Raw genomic sequence first — 18,359 nt, 5'->3', positions numbered from 1 at the left:
TACTAACGAGTTCATATCTTTCCTTTTTGTTTTTTAAATTTCCACCACTCTTAAATGTGAGTTGCATTTCAAAAGGTATACATATATATATATATATATATATATATATATATATATATATATACATAACCAGTAGTGCTTCCGTTAGCGTGCGAAGATATCTGTTCTTAGTCCAAGTTTTGGTGCTATAACGAAGTACGTTGACGAAGAATAAAAACTTTCAGCACAGTTTTAAGGAAAAGAAAATTTCCGAAGTTTTTGGAACGTAACTGTCCCTTGTTCACGGGTGACCGTCAGGTGGAGAGAAAAAGTGCTGCTGATGTAGGTTGGCTGAGTGCTGGTTTTTTTTATGATGTGGCAGAGTCCTAAGAGAGTTTCCGAAGTTATGTTAATGTTTTCTTTTGTTGTCTGGAAGGAGCAGGATTCCAGGTGCAGACGTTTCCGTCAGTGCCGCCCTATGCAGGGGATTTCGCTTTTGTCGAAACACTCGCAGCGACCTCATTTTGCTTCGTGTTCGGCGAGGGCACTTACCTTGAACGAAGACTTTTTCACGTCGTATTTCTGGCTGTTTCGGGAAATATTTGGTTTCCTCCACGTAGGATAGCAGGGCAGTCCACGTACGGGATGCGGTAGACGAGGCATCGAGACATCTCCTTTCCCTGTCTCTTTTTGGGGAGATGGAGTCGGTGACGGACGGGTGGAAACCGGCTCGTGAGTCACCGCGGTCCTATGTTTGCAAAGGACACATCCGATGGTCTCCCTGACGTACCTCACGTACGACAGGCAGACACGGCTGGAATGAGCCGGGAGCTTGCACATATGAGGTGGCGTAGCTTCTTGTGGATACTGTTGATGAAACGCTGGGAGTAGCCGTTGTTTTTTAGAACTATTGTGTTATTGACAGTTCTTCAAGTCTAAGACTAGAAAAAACACGGCGCTGGCTGGTTCGTGCTAACAGCGTCATGGATTGTAAGTGTAACCGCAGAAAGGAACTGGGAAAGTTGTATCTTTCAGTGCGTTGTACATCATCTGTTAGTGAGGACTGCTAATAATGTTTGTATAAATATCGATAGGTAATCATTGCATGTTAAGTTCACAGGTTGTTTAAATGTACTTCCCGGCACCGTTTTTCCTTTAGCGCCCAGGTCAAATTCGAGAATGCCGTACGTATGTTGCTAGAAGAGAAAACTCTGCTAACGAATGTACCTGTGCGCGCTTAGAAGGAAGTGCGTGTTTGAACACCGATCTATCACCTGCCTCTTTTATGTGCGATAGACAGCATATATTATGTAAGTTACCATTTTGTATTTTTCACTATTTATGGGTCTTTCAAACGAGTGCAGCAATGTATAATAAATATTTAAATAAAGCCGAATCTTTTTTCAATATTGTTGGGTACTATTCGCCATTAATTATTTATTTTAGATATTTCTGCTTCAACGAAGTAAATGAAACTCGCTTAATAGGTATATTTTGCCTATTTTTTAATTCTTGAACTCACTAAGTAGTTGAAAAAGTCCGCTTTAAGCTTGCAGAGTAAATGGTATTTCAGTGCGTCTGGAACGCCAATCGCCGGGCAAGTATCAACGTAACACCCTAAGGAATGATTGAAAACGAGCGTAGTGGTGAAGAGTAACGAATACTTGAAAAGCTAAAACATCTAGGACCGGGACAGAAACAGGATTCTGAAAGAAGTCCTGTTTTCATCCCCGTCCTAGATGGTTTATTCTTTGAACTATTGGTACCCTCATGATTATCGCTAAAATGTTACCACCTTCGAAGAAAAACACTTACATTTATTTTTGTTAATCATAAGGTATTGTTTTTGTGTTCTTTTTTTACAAATTTGCATTATTTTAGACGTTTTATGAAGCAACACTAAACACAATATATATTTGCCTAATTCCTTTTCCAGAGTGGTGTCATCAGCGACACTCTGAGGATACTTCCTCTTCCCTTATGGCTCGATCTGAAGACGGGTCTATCGCACACAAGATTTTTGAAGTGGATGCACCAGCCGACCGTGGACATGACTACGTTGGTAATGGGCCGAATCAATTCATTTATGTATCTTAATATCCGTGCGTATAACCTTAACACATGTGCTTCAGACATCTTGGGGTGCGTGTCTTAAAATATAAATGGGTTTATCGTGCTTTTTTTTTTGCAATTTGACATTTTATTGGTTAGGTCACTCTCAAGTAACAAAAATAATCAAGCACTTACTGAATTATGCGTGCATAAAATGTTACCCTATCTGCACTAGTATGGTATTTTGAGTACTTGGGGTAGTTGAAAGACTTACAACGTACTCACCTTACGTCTAGCTTTGACTGAAACCATCGACGACATATCGTGACCAAAAGCGTCCTATGATTTCTAGCTTCAACTGGACTTCTGAAACACTCTGTCCGATATATTTGTTTTAACTATTGTTGAGATGATCACAACCATTTTGAGCAAGTTCTGGATGTACCGTAGCAGAGAAGGACCATAAGGCGACGCCACCGAACTATCTTTCTTTGAGTTCTCGAGCAACTATCTTTTCACCTTTCGCGTGTCTAGGACTCACATACGCATACTACAAGTCTGTTAAGACTCGCTTATGTCGTTAAGGACAGCAACTCTAGTACGTTGGCATGAAGCTTCATGTTAAGTATTAAGCGACTGTTATTTTAGTTACGTAGCGAAAGCAATTTAGATATCTAGTTTACTAAATGATTATGACCGCGCCGAAAAGTGCATGATAAGGTCTTGTTTACCCATTTGCGTTATGCAACCCAGATTAGGAAGTTAACACACACTCAACAAAACTGGCTAAAAACATGGTAATACTGGTTAAAAATATTCTTCGCACTACTAAGCGCTAGATTTAAAACAATTATAGCCTCCAGTATAAGAGAGTAGGTCGACCCACTAAAATTAATATATATTTGACGTGCTAACCTCCACATATTTGAGGCAGAAAATGTCCCTTCATGTAGACTTTGTTGTTTTAAGTATATTCAAGATTAACAAAATATATCACTTCACTGATGTGTTTTCTTGTGTGCGTCCAATTGAATGACATTGTGTGTCTCGAGCATTTAACTGTAAGTCTAAATAGCGAAAGCGTTTTAATGGAGTCGTTTCGCTAACGGACTCCAGCCTGTACATAAGAAAAACAGGTTTCAATGTGTGTTACCGAAAGAGACCAATAATAATTAGTTTTATTCATTTAATAATTTTTTTATTTTATGTAATCGTGAACAGCTGAAGCCGCGGTAATAATGCACAATATGTGTATTAGGTATTAGTAAAGAACGATTTAAACGCAATAAAGCAGAGGTCAACAATATCACACTCTGCTACAGCACGGTTGTTATAGAAGACTTGAATGCGAGATATGAGGCTAGCTTGGATACCTTGATTCTCATCAAACGTCACAGAGATTCGAAAAGCTCATCTCGAAGCATGAATGTTAAAAGATAACATTAGATCAGGAAATTCAATTTTGCCTTGCAGACACTTATACAAAAAAAAAATAAAAAAGGTGGGTCGCAGCGCCGAGAGGTCGAAGTATTCTAACTTCGTTTGTCCACGAGTCTTTGATATTCGTAGTAAAATGTATAACACACGTGACGTTCTTAAAATTCGAAATAAACGCTCCTGACCCTTCTCTTTTCTCTTTTTGTTCGGGCGGCCAATACTAGTCCAGCCAAGATGAAATTCCGGCGTGTTTCGAATTAGCCAAAAAGAGTACCGGAATACACAGGATGACGTAGTGTGTACTTTTTTAGATTATGCTGCGCCTATTTTAAACAGAGGACAGGTATATACATATATTTTGATATGTTGAAAAGTGTATGAAAGAGTCGGTCATGAATTGTTATTACGTCCTAAAATGTCGAACACCGTTGGAGTCGCTGGCAGTTTCTCCGGCATATTCATTCGACATCGGCTGTTACACAGGGATAAATAATCGGCCCCTCTTGATTTGGATATTTATTAGTAGTGTAATGCATTCTGTAAGTTATTATAAACTGCTACTTTTTGTTGCTGATATTACGTTGTTCATGAGCCTTCGCACGATTTTAGACAGTAATATACTACAAAATTGTGTCTTTAATTCACTAGTGGTATAAGCTAAATCAACTGTCTCTCAACCCCCAAACAACAAAGGTGTTACCTTTCTGCCAATGGCATACTGTTGTTTATTTTATATATAATCGTGACGAGGAAGGCCAATAGAGCAGGTGTCAATTACAAAATTTTATTGGCGTTTGTGTTGATAGTGGTTAAACTTTTAGAAACCAAATATGTTCTATCGCGTGCAATGCCTATAAAATGCTATGAATAGTATCTCGATTTACGAAGTATTCATGAAACTCCGCCCCTTTATGTGTATTTTAATTATTTATAAGGGTCACTACTTTAATTTACGTCTGTCACATGAAACTTGATATATAATGTGCAGTCAGTGAGCATAGAAAATCTTCAAAAAATGTTATTCGGATTGTATATCATAGATTCTTTTAGCACCGCTTTATAACTGTTAATATATATTTAAAAAATTCCACTTCCACTTTTGTATCCCAGAAGAACTGTTCGTGGCTTTTTATTTCTGCATAAACGTATGATTGGGGCAATTATACTGCGCAGCCTCTGGGGAAAGTTAATCTTTATGTTCCTTTACGTGCAACGAGACATTTTGTTTGTTTTTATGTTCACTCGCGGTGTAAAACTTCACCACTTCCTCGGATCCTGCCAATGTATAAAACCACCGGTTAACCTCCCCTGGACATTTCGTTATCAACTACATTGTCCCGCAGCAGATTGAATGAGCACTTATCTGCCTCTTTATTTGTTTGATTTGTTGCTTGGTAAAAGTCTCTTCTTTTTTAATGTTTTTTTTTTTTCTCGATTGCCTGTTGAAGATGGTTCGAAAGTGAAGACAATCTTGGTTGTTTTTGGACACCTAAATAATAATAATATTAAAATATTATTATATTTTTTATCTAGCGAAATAATGTAAGATATGAAATCAATTTATTTTTCTTTAGATGCGTCTCGCATGTCACCGCAACGTCTAAATAATAGAGTCTCCATTTTGCGCAGGAGAGCTGGGTGCTTCAGCGACATATATAATTGATTTTCTTAATAGTGTAGCACGTTTAGAGAAAATATGGCATTCGATTATTTTCACCTGTCGAAAAACAAAATTGCCTGTTTGAGATTAAGCACAAAACTTCAGGTTTGTAAGTGCTTAACAAAATTCAGTTTTATCTACTTTGAAGAAGTTCGTTGGTGAATGATCGCGCCGCTCTTTTTTGGAGGGAGGATTACTGCACGAAAGTAGAGTTAGGGGACCCACGCATATATATGTGAGCTCATGTTTTACGAAGATATTCAACATTTAATTTATTCTAGTGCAGGAATGGCTACTCCAGGCATAGCTCAGAAAGCAAGCGTGGAATATACCAATCAGACTTATTTTTTATATATATATTACCACACTGGAAGTCGTGAGACCAAAGCAGGTTTGTAGGCATTTTTAGAAAGAACACGCACAACTAAGTTTAAAAAAAGTTATAAAAAGCCGCACACATTTGACTATTTACAGCATTCGCGGTTACCCAGTTCCATTGATCGACATATCAAACCAATATTTTAACCGAGTCAGTATTAAAGCGATACGGTGAAAAAAAAGTATTATATTTTGTTTAGCTGGGTCGTTGAAGTTTTTATATGAAACATATTTTTGAACGTCAATAAAGTAATAAACTTGCAGATATTTATCGTTATTCTGCTCAACATTATACTGGCACTTATGTGCAGAAGGTTCGCATCGGACTTTATTACGGAGACAAAGTCTGTGGATTGACAGCGATTAAAGATAAATCGGGCAGCTTTACTTTGTGTGCGTTCTATTTCGTAAATATTTTGTTGCGTGAATAGCTTTAAACTGGGCTTCTATATTCAATATTTGGTAATATCAGTTACTTACTTGGCGTTAATTTATGTACTGGTCTGGCCAATCTAACTTCCGGCTACGTGTCCAAATTTTGTTTTAGCCATTGATTGGAAACATTTTCGATGTGCAAATTCCAGTTCAGATTTGATTAACGAAAAATGCCTGTAGTATATTGCAGGTTAAGAACGTTGGGCGGGGGAAAGGGAGGGGGTGAGAAGGAAGCGGACGTAACGCTGGTGAGGCGAGGGGGATTTCTCCTCCTTTCGTCAGCGTTCCGGCCATTTCCTCCTCTCCGACCTTTCTTTTCCTCGCCCTACCTCCTTGAATCGGCCAATACTATAGGTATTTGTACTCCTGTCAATGTTTTAACGGCGTCTTCCAGCAGTATAGGTTAACAGTGCTGCTACTTTGTTTCGCGTTGTGTTATCATATACACAAATATTTTTGTTGATTTCCGTTTGGCATTCGTCCCACCAGTTTGTCAACTTCTGTAAACGATCATATATTTTCTTCTGAGCATCTCATGTCTCTATCTCTGAAGATGTATTTCCGTTGTAGTAGAGCCAACCGCGTCACGGTTTTCAAAATAGTAATATAACTTAAAACACAGAAGGGGGCGAAGACGAAGTGAACAAACACAAGGCACCTTGTGTCTGTTCACTTTTTCTCCTTCTATTTTGTGTTTTCGGAGCTATTATGTTTTGAAAACTATGAGCCAACTAGGACGTTTATTCACTTTGGTGTCAGAGTCACACAGGCTGTAGAATGCACTGGGCTCACTGTGCCTACAAAAATAATTCGAGCTGCGCAGCGCCGAGCTATCGTAGGTTGAGCTGTCGCGTGAACTTCGAGCCAGGCAATAAAATAGAAAAGAGGATGTTTATCTAAGCAATATTCCGGACACCTAATGCTTCTCTCATACTTTCGAACACACCACCGGCAGCACAATTGAAAAAAAAAAACTTTTAATTTTGATATTTGCTAAACATCTTCGACCCATGTTACTACTTATAAGATTAGCAGCAGCTGCCCAAGAACATATCATTGAGGCAGACCTGAAGGAACGAGTGACTTTTTAAGCAGCGTCATATTGAACTGCGGGAACCGTTTTCAAAAACAAGATAAAAATGTGCTGGTATGCGGGGGGAACAATACAAATATTCGGATCATTTCAAGAGAAAAGAGCTTTTTCGATGTGCATTTTGCATCCTTATTGTTGGCGTCACTTTACACCTGAGAAATGTATAAAGTATAAACCACATGTAGGCTGTTTGGCAAGCGATGAGACGAACGGCGCTGACCCCCTTCGCTGTCGCTCGGTCAATCGCGTGACAATGCAAACCGTATGAAAGCAACGGAAACAAGTGACCAAGGCGATGAACGACGTTTTCTAGAAATTCAGAGACCAAGCCCCGCGACGAGCGACAGTGAGAAACCTCCGCATCTTGTCGCTGTCGCCGTCGCTCGTCTCGTCACTTGCGAAATCGCTTACGTGTGGCTCAGCCTTAAGGGTAAACAAAGTCGAACCAAAAATCCAAGAGTCAAAATATTTAAGATTAAATTGCAGAATAAATTACAACCTGCCCTTTGTTTATACACTTCCACAACGCCCCCCTCCCCCCGCCAATTAACTCAGAAAGCCTGGGTTGACAAAAAAAGGCACTAGACCAGGCGTTTTCCAGACCGGTTGTGCAAATACTTGCTTCTCGAACAGCAGCAATTTTCGGTAACATAGATGCATTTGCGTTTCTTGAGTCTCTATGAATAATATAAAGACTGTGTGACTGTGACACTAAATAATGCAAGCCTAATATTTTGTATTATCTCTATCCTCATAAATGTCGTCGAAAATAATATAAAACATGTGAATGATAAATACCTGAGTAGTGACGCTCTATCACATATTGAAGCTACAGCAAGTGTGCCTGCAAGCTCATTCATTACTGGCATTTTAACCCATGAGCTAGAGAAAACGAGACGGAAAGCACACAGCTCCAAACACCTAATCGGATTTTTATTCATTTATAGGGCCGGGCGTCATTTAAAAGTCCTACCCGATTAAACGCCACCCTTCATTTGCATAATTGTAGTCGATTAAATGTTCTCTTTATTGGCATATATAATGACGAAACAAAATAAAAACATACATTTTTGCTTAACCTTTGCTCAATATGAGATAAACGTAGTAAAGTACATTTTCGGACCCTACACCAACCTTAATGTGCAGCTGAAAAGAGTCAAAAGGCACCCATAGTCACAGAATATTAATTCCGCCGCAGATTCAAAGAGGTTGTTCCTTGATATTCTCCGGCAATGGCGAGCTGCTTTGGTTGTTCACAATAGCCTCTGCTGCGGTAAAGGGACACTCGCGCGGCGTTAAAGTGACTGGGTCACGTTAGCCTTCTCCACTTGATTAAAGTTACCAATCTCGCCCGTACCATTCACTTTAGTACAATACTTCACGTAAGGTTTGCCTTGCTACTGGTGCACTCGGCCACGTCTGCTTATTGAAAGCGTTGAATTTATACTTTCGATGTTTCTCATAATTTAATCGATTAACCAGTTAGAAAAAAATATTCGCGATTACGACAATACTTCATTAATCGGTGGGTTAATCTATCAAGTTCCCAGCCATATTAATTTGTTTAACCATCTAGTGTTCATATTAAAATAAATAATTTCTCCACATGTTGCAGAAACAAGGAACATTCAACTGGAAGAGCGATCTAATAGACATAATTTTAGTAAGTTAATTTTATGAAATAATTAAATGACTCTCTAGGACTTAGAATGTTACACACCTAATGGGGTCTAAATGTGCTTGAGGTGTGCTAAATTCGACAGCATCATTATCTAAAAAAGTTAAACAATGTAAAATATTTTTTTCATTGATATATCTCTACATATTCGCATGGCGCTGTCCCATTAAAGATCTTAAACGAAGACTTGATTTTTTGTGTTTTTTTTTTAATTTCGCGTACACTACTTACAATGCTACCAACTTCGGACTGAAGGCTGTATACAAATGTATGTTGCTTCAAAGTCAATATTGTTATGCAGTTTCCGTCGGACGGAGGGTCATTTAAAAAAGAAGAATTTTGCATAACAATTAACTAGATACAAATGTTGCGAGAAAAAAGCAACGTAAACCAAATATCGCATATCTGGTATATTCGGAGTCTTGAAAAGTAGATTTCTCCAATATTTTACGCTTCTACCTATTCACCGACAAGTACATCGAAACCAGTGGATGTATATACTAGGCAGCTGATAAAAGAAACCATATCTTCGATAGACATATTAAGATAAACACCTAAAACGGCTACCAGGTTTCTAAGCACTTTGTTAACATTGATAATACTAAACTCAGTGATGCAACTTACCATATTTTACTCTTCCAGAAATCGAAGTAGCGCCAAGCGTAATATAGAATAAAATTGCGCTGTGTTTTTGGTTTTCACAGATAAACATACTACTCCACACTGACTTGTCTGGCCCAGTTTCACGATCTGCAGTTTGCGCTTTAGGAGTGCCAATCGTGTATACAACATTTGGTGTAACTCATTTCAACTTTTACAGGCACTCCGAGACAAGTACAAGTTCCAGACCCATTTTTGATTGAAACACTAATTGTCGTCGACAAGTACTTTTACGAAAACTTTGATAACGATACACAGCTTGTAACATATATCGCCACTTCTTTGGCAAAGGTATGTATTCTGCGTTCTGATTTATTTTCCATTTTTTTTATTATTATTATTATTTTCCAATTGGCTTTCCCATTCAAGTTTTCTACCTGGGAGTCAATGTATGATTTAGCGCACTGAACAGAGTGCTGCAAAATCAGCGTGCCGGCGTCGTTCAGTCCGGGGCGCAACAAAAGTCCTGCGGGGTGCCCAAATTAAGTTAAGGTGTCGAAAAGTTTCTTCGAATAAACTACGATCCGCTCTTTTCTTGCAATGTTGAAGTTCGCTTCATAGTATACCGTGCCGGAGGCACCCCAGAGAGGACTTTGTTTGATTCGGCAAACACTGAATTGGGTCAGCTTAGACTGCCGCAGATTGTACACCGCTCACCACAGTTTAGGCGACGACGGCAATAATGTGTTTTTTTTCTCACCTTACTCAGGTGTTATATCGTGAAACCAAATTTGTATAGATTAGTTAAATTGCTATTGCTCTATGCATCTCTATGGTAGTCTTGATGGGAATATTTCAATGACACCAAAAAAGGGTAATGACTTGTCAGTACAAAATTGTTATGATATCCTCATAGCCCATATGACCGCAAAGGGTTTAAAAACTTTATTCATTATAAATGGATTAGAAAAAACATAGACTATAAATTGTGTCTGGCAGGTCAATCTTTTATTTATTACCTTTGTTTATCCAGTACTGGAAACATTTATAGGGCTTAAAACGCGAGAGTCTAGCTCTAAACAAACCGTCCAGGTCTCCTGCCTCTGCAGGAGTATGAAGGATGGATCGCTTTGGAAGAAAAGCAATGTACTCTGAATATTCAGTTATTAACTAGCAAAAATAAATGTGAACGCTTTAATTTACTAACCGACCGAAGGTAGTGAAAGCTTAGCCGAAAAAGGTAAACACATTTATCGATTCCTCGGTGCCTTACCACGGGAAACATACTGTGTATACTAAGTATGCGGTTGAGCGTTCGATCGTGGCTGATCTTTAAAGAATAGCAAAAAAAGATTATGCTAAATAAATCTTTAAGTTCAATTTCTAAATAAAATTATATAATAAAAGCTGTCATTTTTGCTTAAGGTGAACATCAGATATTCAAACGCAAGCAACCCGAAAGTACAACTGCTCATCGTAAATATAACTAAGGACGTGGTGGGTTTCATTTGATGACCATATTTCTTACATTTTAAAGCAGTGTGAATGAAATCTAATCGCGCCTTCTATTATTTTCAGGGGACAGACTTTCTGCGACATATTTTAGTTTCAGATCCAACCAACCGCGCTAATCCATTCAAATTCTATACCTCACCTCAAAAAACATTACCCCAGTTTGCTAAGAAATACTGGAACGCGACGTGCGACGCAGCGATGCTCGTCACAGGGTAAGAAAACTAGTGAAATATATGAATACGTTAAAGAAACCTATAAGAACATATATAATGAATTAGGGCGGCGATGCGGGCTAGTCGCATTATGCTTAGTAGATTCGACGCAGCCCACAAGAAACGAAGTAGAAGGAGGTACACAGAATAAGCGCTTACTTTCAGCTGAAAATTTTATTCAAAATAAACACCGAAGTAAACAACAGCATTCCACACCATCATGGCCAATTTAGCCCATGTCCAGATGACAGATCTCTTTGTTATGTAGGACGGATGTTTGCCTTACACATTGCCCAGTCCCTTCTTTTTTGGTCGTCTAGACTTCTAAAATTTCCCTAGTCATTTCATCTCCCCCCCCCCCAATCCCAGCAATCTTGACGTGATGGAAGTTGGGCTGGCATCCACAAACTGTACAATGAAGCGGCAAAAGAAGCTGCTTCATTGAGCAGATTATGGATGCCAACCCAACTTCCATCGCGTCACGATGGCTCGAAGGGGGGGAGATCAGGCGACTAGGAAACTTTTAGAGACTTGCACAATCAAAAAAGAAGGAACTGAGCGATGTGTAAGCCGATCATCGGTCCTTCTGTATAGTAAAAAGATCAGTTATGTATACACATGCTGAGTTGACCATGATGACGTGGAATGCTGTTTTTTACTTCGGCGTTTATTTGCAATAAAACTTTAGTTGAGAGTAACTGCTTGTCCTGTGTTACCCGTTCTACTTTGTCTTCGTTTGTTGTGCGCCGTGCGGAGTCTACTAAACATAATATGATATAAGAACTATATTCTACGTGATTTGCATTACATCTATAATTATATTGTACAAATTATATAAGAAATAAGTATGATCCTTATAGAACATGAGTTGGCCACACCGAAATATAGTCTCACATGGTTTCTAGTAAAAAAAACTACATAAATATACTATCATGAATGCAAGAAAGAAATTATGTGGATTATTTGAATGTAAGTGAAAAGTAGCGCGGAGCAAAATTAATAATGTGTATGAGTTTAATACATGGGAGTTGGCTTATTTTTGGTCGGAGTAGTTCCGGCCGCTAGTTTGGCTATTAATGATCACATCGCAAATAATAATAATTATAACGTCATAAAAGCGTAAAACAAGTTTGAACATTTTGAAAGTATTCGAAAATGTTTAGACCTTTATTTAGTTTAACACGAAATTTTAATTTTGAGATACGCCAACGACAAACTAATGGGAAGCGAACATATTAAATATTTGACAAGCTAATAAAAATTGCATCTTGAATACTCGGAAAACGTAACAGGTCGATAGATTGTAACATTTTATCAACTTAGATTGGACTACTCGTATTTTTTAGATGTTCATACGAAAGCTGCAATTGAAAGAAAAAACTTTCAAGCAATTCTTTGAGCATCCATACATATAAAGGTCAGATAGAAATAGGCAGCCAGGATATATTTTCTTTGATGGCGCGGGACATATAACTACTCGTATTGATGAAGCACATAGCCAGTCCGAACGCATGATAAGTGGTTTGCTTATTAATCATTTATTGCGCTTGCTTCTGGCTAACTATACACGCTATACATTCTAATGTGTGTGCTATTAGCTGGTTGGCAAATTTTGTAACAATTTTTATAATCTGAAAAGTGAAATAAAATAAAGAAGCATCACTTCCTCGTAAACCTGCGAACTTGCGATTTTAAACGTTAAGAAATGTTTGAGAGTAAACAAAACATCCATTTGTGCTTTCAATTCATATGGTGTCGAGCTGTCCCCATGTATATATTAGTATGATTTTGCAAAACAATTTCTTGACGGACTTAAGGATAGACTCAGTCGTGAGAGAAGTTCGATTGCTATAAATATGAGTATGAACAGCCTGTATTGGATCAATACTCTATCTGTAAGATTTTGAATGAAGGTATCGTCCGGATAGCAAAATGTTAAACTTTAGTTTAACATTTTGCAACAAGTCCTTGTCGACAAGTCGTGCAATGACAAGTCCTTGTCGTTACATGTCTCTTATCAAAAAAAAAATACTAAGGCTGGTAAAATCGCAGCCCCAACACAAGGCCAAATTCAATATTGCAACTCATATTGTCCGGGGTCAAGTAAAGTCCGCACAGGAGACCTGAATATAAACTTTTTTTAAAAAAGCGCCAATAAGAGTTGTATACTGCCCAAAAAAAGGGAAGAGTGGGAGCTTTTGTCACACTAAGATCAAGGTTGGAACTTACCTTCTCACGAGGTATCATGGTAATATGATGTTTGTTTGATTTTCGTTTGTTTTTGTTATACCAGTTGTCGCGAAATCTAAATGGTACTGACTAGAGGCGACACAGGAAAAAGTAAAGTGCGAAGAATCTTCGTCATTCTGCATCAAAACTAACCATTGGCCGAACACGCCGAGGAGTTTCAGTAGTTACCGACGAGAGTGCAGCTTCTCAACGCGGTCAAATCCCGGCTCGCGTGAAACTGCACGCCCGCTCCAAACTTGTGTCTAACGGCTTGTCTCGGCAGGAGTGTCTCCTGGAAGAATTATTACTAATGCTCCAGATTTATGTTAAAGCACATTACCATACTGGATCTCGTCGTGCAAATAAACCTCCTTAGAGCCCCACGTGCTTGAATTTACAAAGATTCCGTATTACTACGGTCTTCAATTGTCTTCAAAATGCGGGGTGTTTTTTTCTGCTTGGCAAGGGGGGATATTTGTTTATATGTTCGATGTTTTTTGGTGTTAAAATTTGGTGCCGCCCAAACATCGCCGCTAAGCAGAGCCCAAGTTAAAAAAAGAAAACAAATTTAATGAATGGGATTCATGCACCCCTAGAAAATATGGATGTAACACGAACGCTTCCAAAAAGTCCTGGCAGCGACAAGAGAAAGGAAGTCGGCAAAAGTCGTGCTTCCCCAAGAAACAGGCACCCCAGGGGAGAGTTTAGTGGCGCCCTCTTCCGGGTTTACACAAAGCAAAAACTGTAGATCAATATTTCCTTCCCATGAACTTGGGGTCATTCTGATTCAATGACATCGCACTTTTTTTTCATTGATTCTTTTTGTTGAAACCGTCTCGGTGGCTCATTTTTTTGTTTTGGTTTTCTCTGCGTTCACCGTAAACATGGAACTCTACTTATTACTTTCCTTATTTATAAACACTAGAATCCATTCACTTACTTATTTACCAATAAGATCTTACCTACCTAGTTAGTCCGCTCCTGTTCTGTTCTACTCAGCTCACATTTTGACTAATTTTTGAATAATCCGGGTGACAATTTTTTTCTGTATCAGGAAATATTTTTTTTATGTTGAAAATAAATAAAGTAAAAATACGTATTGTTTTTTGTTATGAATGTAAGAGAGAATGGCGTTCCTGTACATCAAGAATTAAAAAAATGTTGCTAACCAAGCTTAAAAAATCATAATAGAAAATTGGTCGAAACTGCGCTATACAGCCACTGTGGAAATACATTGCACTGAGTAGATTATACAGTATTATTTGATTCAACTGTATTCTTGAATAATGACTATTGCCTTTGCACAACAGGTATGTTTATATAATTTAGTTCATAAAACTCACGCTTTAATTCAATTCAATTTCCAACAGGTTGGAGCTCGCCAACAAAAATGGTGCAGATGTTTTTGCTGGTGTTAAAGGTTAGTAAAATCAACACTGGCACTTTGTGTACTACGCCATAAACAATGAAGTGAACATAATGATGAATGAACTCGCCTCTAAAAAAAAGAACGTGTTTGTGTGGCAATTGTCCTTATGTGGTGATGTGCCTGAATTTTTACCTTCTTGAAAGACAACCAGTGGCACAAGCACGCAATTATGACGCTTCGCGCAAAACTTACACTTGAACCAAAAGCTATGATTGCCCATCTGACCACTCTAGGAATGATAACTTGTTTTACAACATAAGTTATTTTTATCGGAAGCCTCTTATGCCATAGAAGTAGACGCTCATGTATTTCATACTAAATTTATAAAAGAAACAATTGACGCCACGACTTACAGGACGCTTTCGTTTCCCTGGTAAATTTAGTGGGAAAACCGAGGCCATGTGAGATTATTTCACATGAGCTACAAACCTCACGTCACGTGACGACGCCGACACTTCCCATCTCCTCTTCATTCCTCCTCTCTTACAGTGCCCTCTTACAGAGCAAGCAACGTCAATATTTCCCATTGCATCAACCCAATCAAGTGATATTGCATCTTCATTTAATTTGACGGAATGTCCAAGTCAGTCTGCAGGAATTTCCTTGCTACTATCCGTCTCAGAGAATGATACAACTCACTGGTTTAACAATACGCAGAAATTTATTGACTGCTATCTCCAGCGCCTCGATCCCAAGAGCCCCCGCGCATACGCTGCGACGGCCCTTCGCCAGCAGCGGACCGCCACTCGCGTGGCCAAATGCACTTGTACCGCAGTAAAGTTGACATTTGGGCTAGTTGGTAGTCTAACAGATTGAGGTATTTAGCGCACAAAGTCGAGAGAAAAAGAAGAGGACAGAAAATAGCGCCATTCACAACACCATGATTACTGACAGGAAACGAAAGAAAAAGAAGGCGACAGAATGATCCACAGCGGACACCTGCACCTACGACCAGCACCGTGAATGATAGTGGCTCGTTCTTCCAGGCTCGTGTGGGCCCTTCATTTTCTTTTGAAGGAATTCTCTTTCCTCGGAGACAGCGTCAGGGGTCCAGACTTATACAGTTCCTGTCCTCACAGAAGACATCGAAGGCCACCAGCACCTCGTGGGTCAATTTGTCGATGTTCCTCCCCAAGATGTTTTTCTCGCCGAATGATGGTGAGCATGTGCACTCCATACAATGAATTGGGAGATGTCCTCCCACTGTAGCCTTCAAGAACTAATCATGCTCACGGAGTCAGTCAATGAGGCATCTGCTCGTTTAGACTACGTAGCTCTTGCCACTCAAAAGTGGGATCAATCCTGAACTGCATTCAGTATTGCTGTAGAGAAACTATTTTATTCGTTACCACATGGCCAGCTCTTGACGTCGGTGATAATATGTAAAAAAGCCAAAGGAGAGCTCGCATTCCGAAGTTCCAGCGGGGTACCCATCGAGAGCTTTATGGAGCTGTTACATTTCTACTTGATGTCTATGATAGTTGGGTGGCGGGATTGGTGCTATCTGCAGAAGTCAAGAGTATGTATCGGCTCCTGCATCGCAACAGTCTTTTGTGACATCCGCATGGGGGAAGTGGTCTGTGCCATAGAAAGTGCGTTTGAAAGCAAAAAAGTGAACATGGTCGCCCGCTATATTGATGACTTTCTGGAAATTCTTGAAGATGTGGAACGTATGGACATACAAGTCGCAGGTATTATGGCGACCTTTGCTCAGAACGGAGGGGGCCTTCGGTCCACCTTTGAAGTACCCAAAGAAAGGGAACTTCAGTTCTTGGATTTTTCCCTGTAACTGGGTGTCACCCGAGCTTGTTGGTCGTACTGCCTACGATCCAAGGAAGGTATCCTAGACTATGGTCCGGCTCACACACAATACATCAGGAGGGACATAGTTCTAACCGCTCTGCATTACAACGGTCCTGCATTCATTATATGGCAGCCAGATTCAGTTGGCAAGCTGAGAGGCTAACAAAAGCCGTCTATTCGTTAGCCCAATTGGCTGATGTTGCAAATGCTCTGGTGAAGAAAACAAAAGGCTTCCAGGCGAATCAGACCAGTGTAGAGAAAACAAGGTCAGTTCTAATACTGTACCTGCATAGGATGTCTCACAATGTAACAAAAACACTGCAACCAGCTATGGAGTCAAAGTAGTTTTTTCACCACCGCAAGAAAGAGTAAAAGTTGCCCTGAAACGAATGCGCACGCTAATGGTACCCCAAAGCGCAGTGCGCGAAGAAGCATGCAAAATGATTTCTTCCATGTGACTGGGGCGTCGTATATAAGAGACTGCTTTGGTGTGGCAAGAGCTATATAGGACAAACGGGCAGATGCCTCAATGATCGACTCTGTGAGCATGTTTACTCTTTAAGGGATACAGTTGGCGGTCATCTTTCAATCCATTCTAGGGAGTGCACATGCAGACAGGTATTTGGCGAGACAAGCATCTTGGGCAGGAAAGACGACAAATTGACCCGCGAGTTGCTGGAGGCCTTCCACATCTTCTTGGGGATATGAACTGCGTTAGTGTAGAATCTGAAACGCTGTCAAACAACGAAAGATAATTCCTTCAGCAGACAATGAAGGGCCCACACGGGCCTAGATGAGCGAGCCACTATCATGTACGGGGATAGTGATTGATGCACGTTTCCGCGGTAGGTCATTTTCTCTTTTTCTTTCTCTTTCTTTTTCTGTCAGTAAACATAATTTTGAGTAACCCTTTTTTTTTTGTTCTCTCCCTTGCGCGCTAAATACCTAAATATGCACTTGGACCCCTCGCGCTGGAAATGACTATGAACGATTTGGCATGCGGGCCAACTTGTCCACGCTTTGGATGCCCAAGTTGCTCCACACATCTCCCCCCTTCTAAAAACAACAGGAAATGTCTTAGGAAATCTTAGGGTGGCCTTCCCCCTGGGCCAGCAAGGGTCTCCGCAGATGGGCCGAAATCCGGTCCGAGTACTTCCAGGCGGTACCGGTGCGACTGTGGCGGTTCTGATGATGGGAGCTGCGTCTCCGCCGCGACGTCTCTGGGCCGATGCTCTAGAAATTAAAAGCAAACTGAGGCCATGGCGCGGGAAGAATAAGTGGCTGCGCCCGAGGACGATGCCTGCCCAACAGCAATGCGGGAGCAGGGCTACTTTCTCTTCTCCCCTCCAAACAAAATACCAAAATGGGCATGGACCGTACCGCCCGCCATCTTTGCATCCTTACTCGCAAGCGCTGAGGCCTTCCTATTCTAGTAGGTGTTGAGCAGGGCCGGTCACCCCAATCCTTGATGAGGAGAGGGGAGAAAGTGTTTCGGGGCGCCGCCCATTTCCTCTGCCGTCTCGCGCTTTGTTTCGTGGACTATCTTGTTGCCTTCAAATTTTCTCTGAATCACCGATATTCGGGTCCCATGCGAAGAGGTTCTCACTGCAGCATTTGCCTTCGATGACGAATTGGTTGTTTCAGCTCCTATTGGTGCAACCGTCTGACTGGAAACATCAGCTGGCAACTTAGATTTTTTACGAATTAGCAGCTTCCTGTGCGGCGTCCGTCCACCGGCCTTAGTGGCGACACTCGCTTGCGTGTCTTCCGTGGTCGCCGTTTTCTCCGCTGCCGCGGCCGAAAGCATGGTAAGGTCGTCTACATTTGTTGCCTCCATTACCTTGTGGTTCATCATCGGT

General features: G+C 40.2%; 1 pseudogene; it reads left to right on the top strand.

Annotated features, from left to right (window-relative positions):
* Positions 1-18,359, top strand: part of LOC115317506 — a 66,945-nt pseudogene that overhangs the window by 38,256 nt on the left and 10,330 nt on the right.

The sequence above is a fragment of the Ixodes scapularis genome, unplaced genomic scaffold (assembly GCF_016920785.2).
Source record: "Ixodes scapularis isolate PalLabHiFi unplaced genomic scaffold, ASM1692078v2 PGA_scaffold4__175_contigs__length_147842914, whole genome shotgun sequence".
NCBI lineage: Eukaryota > Metazoa > Arthropoda > Arachnida > Ixodida > Ixodidae > Ixodes > Ixodes scapularis.
Note: the sequence above shows the minus strand (reverse complement) of the source record. Positions and strands in the feature narration are given on the sequence as shown.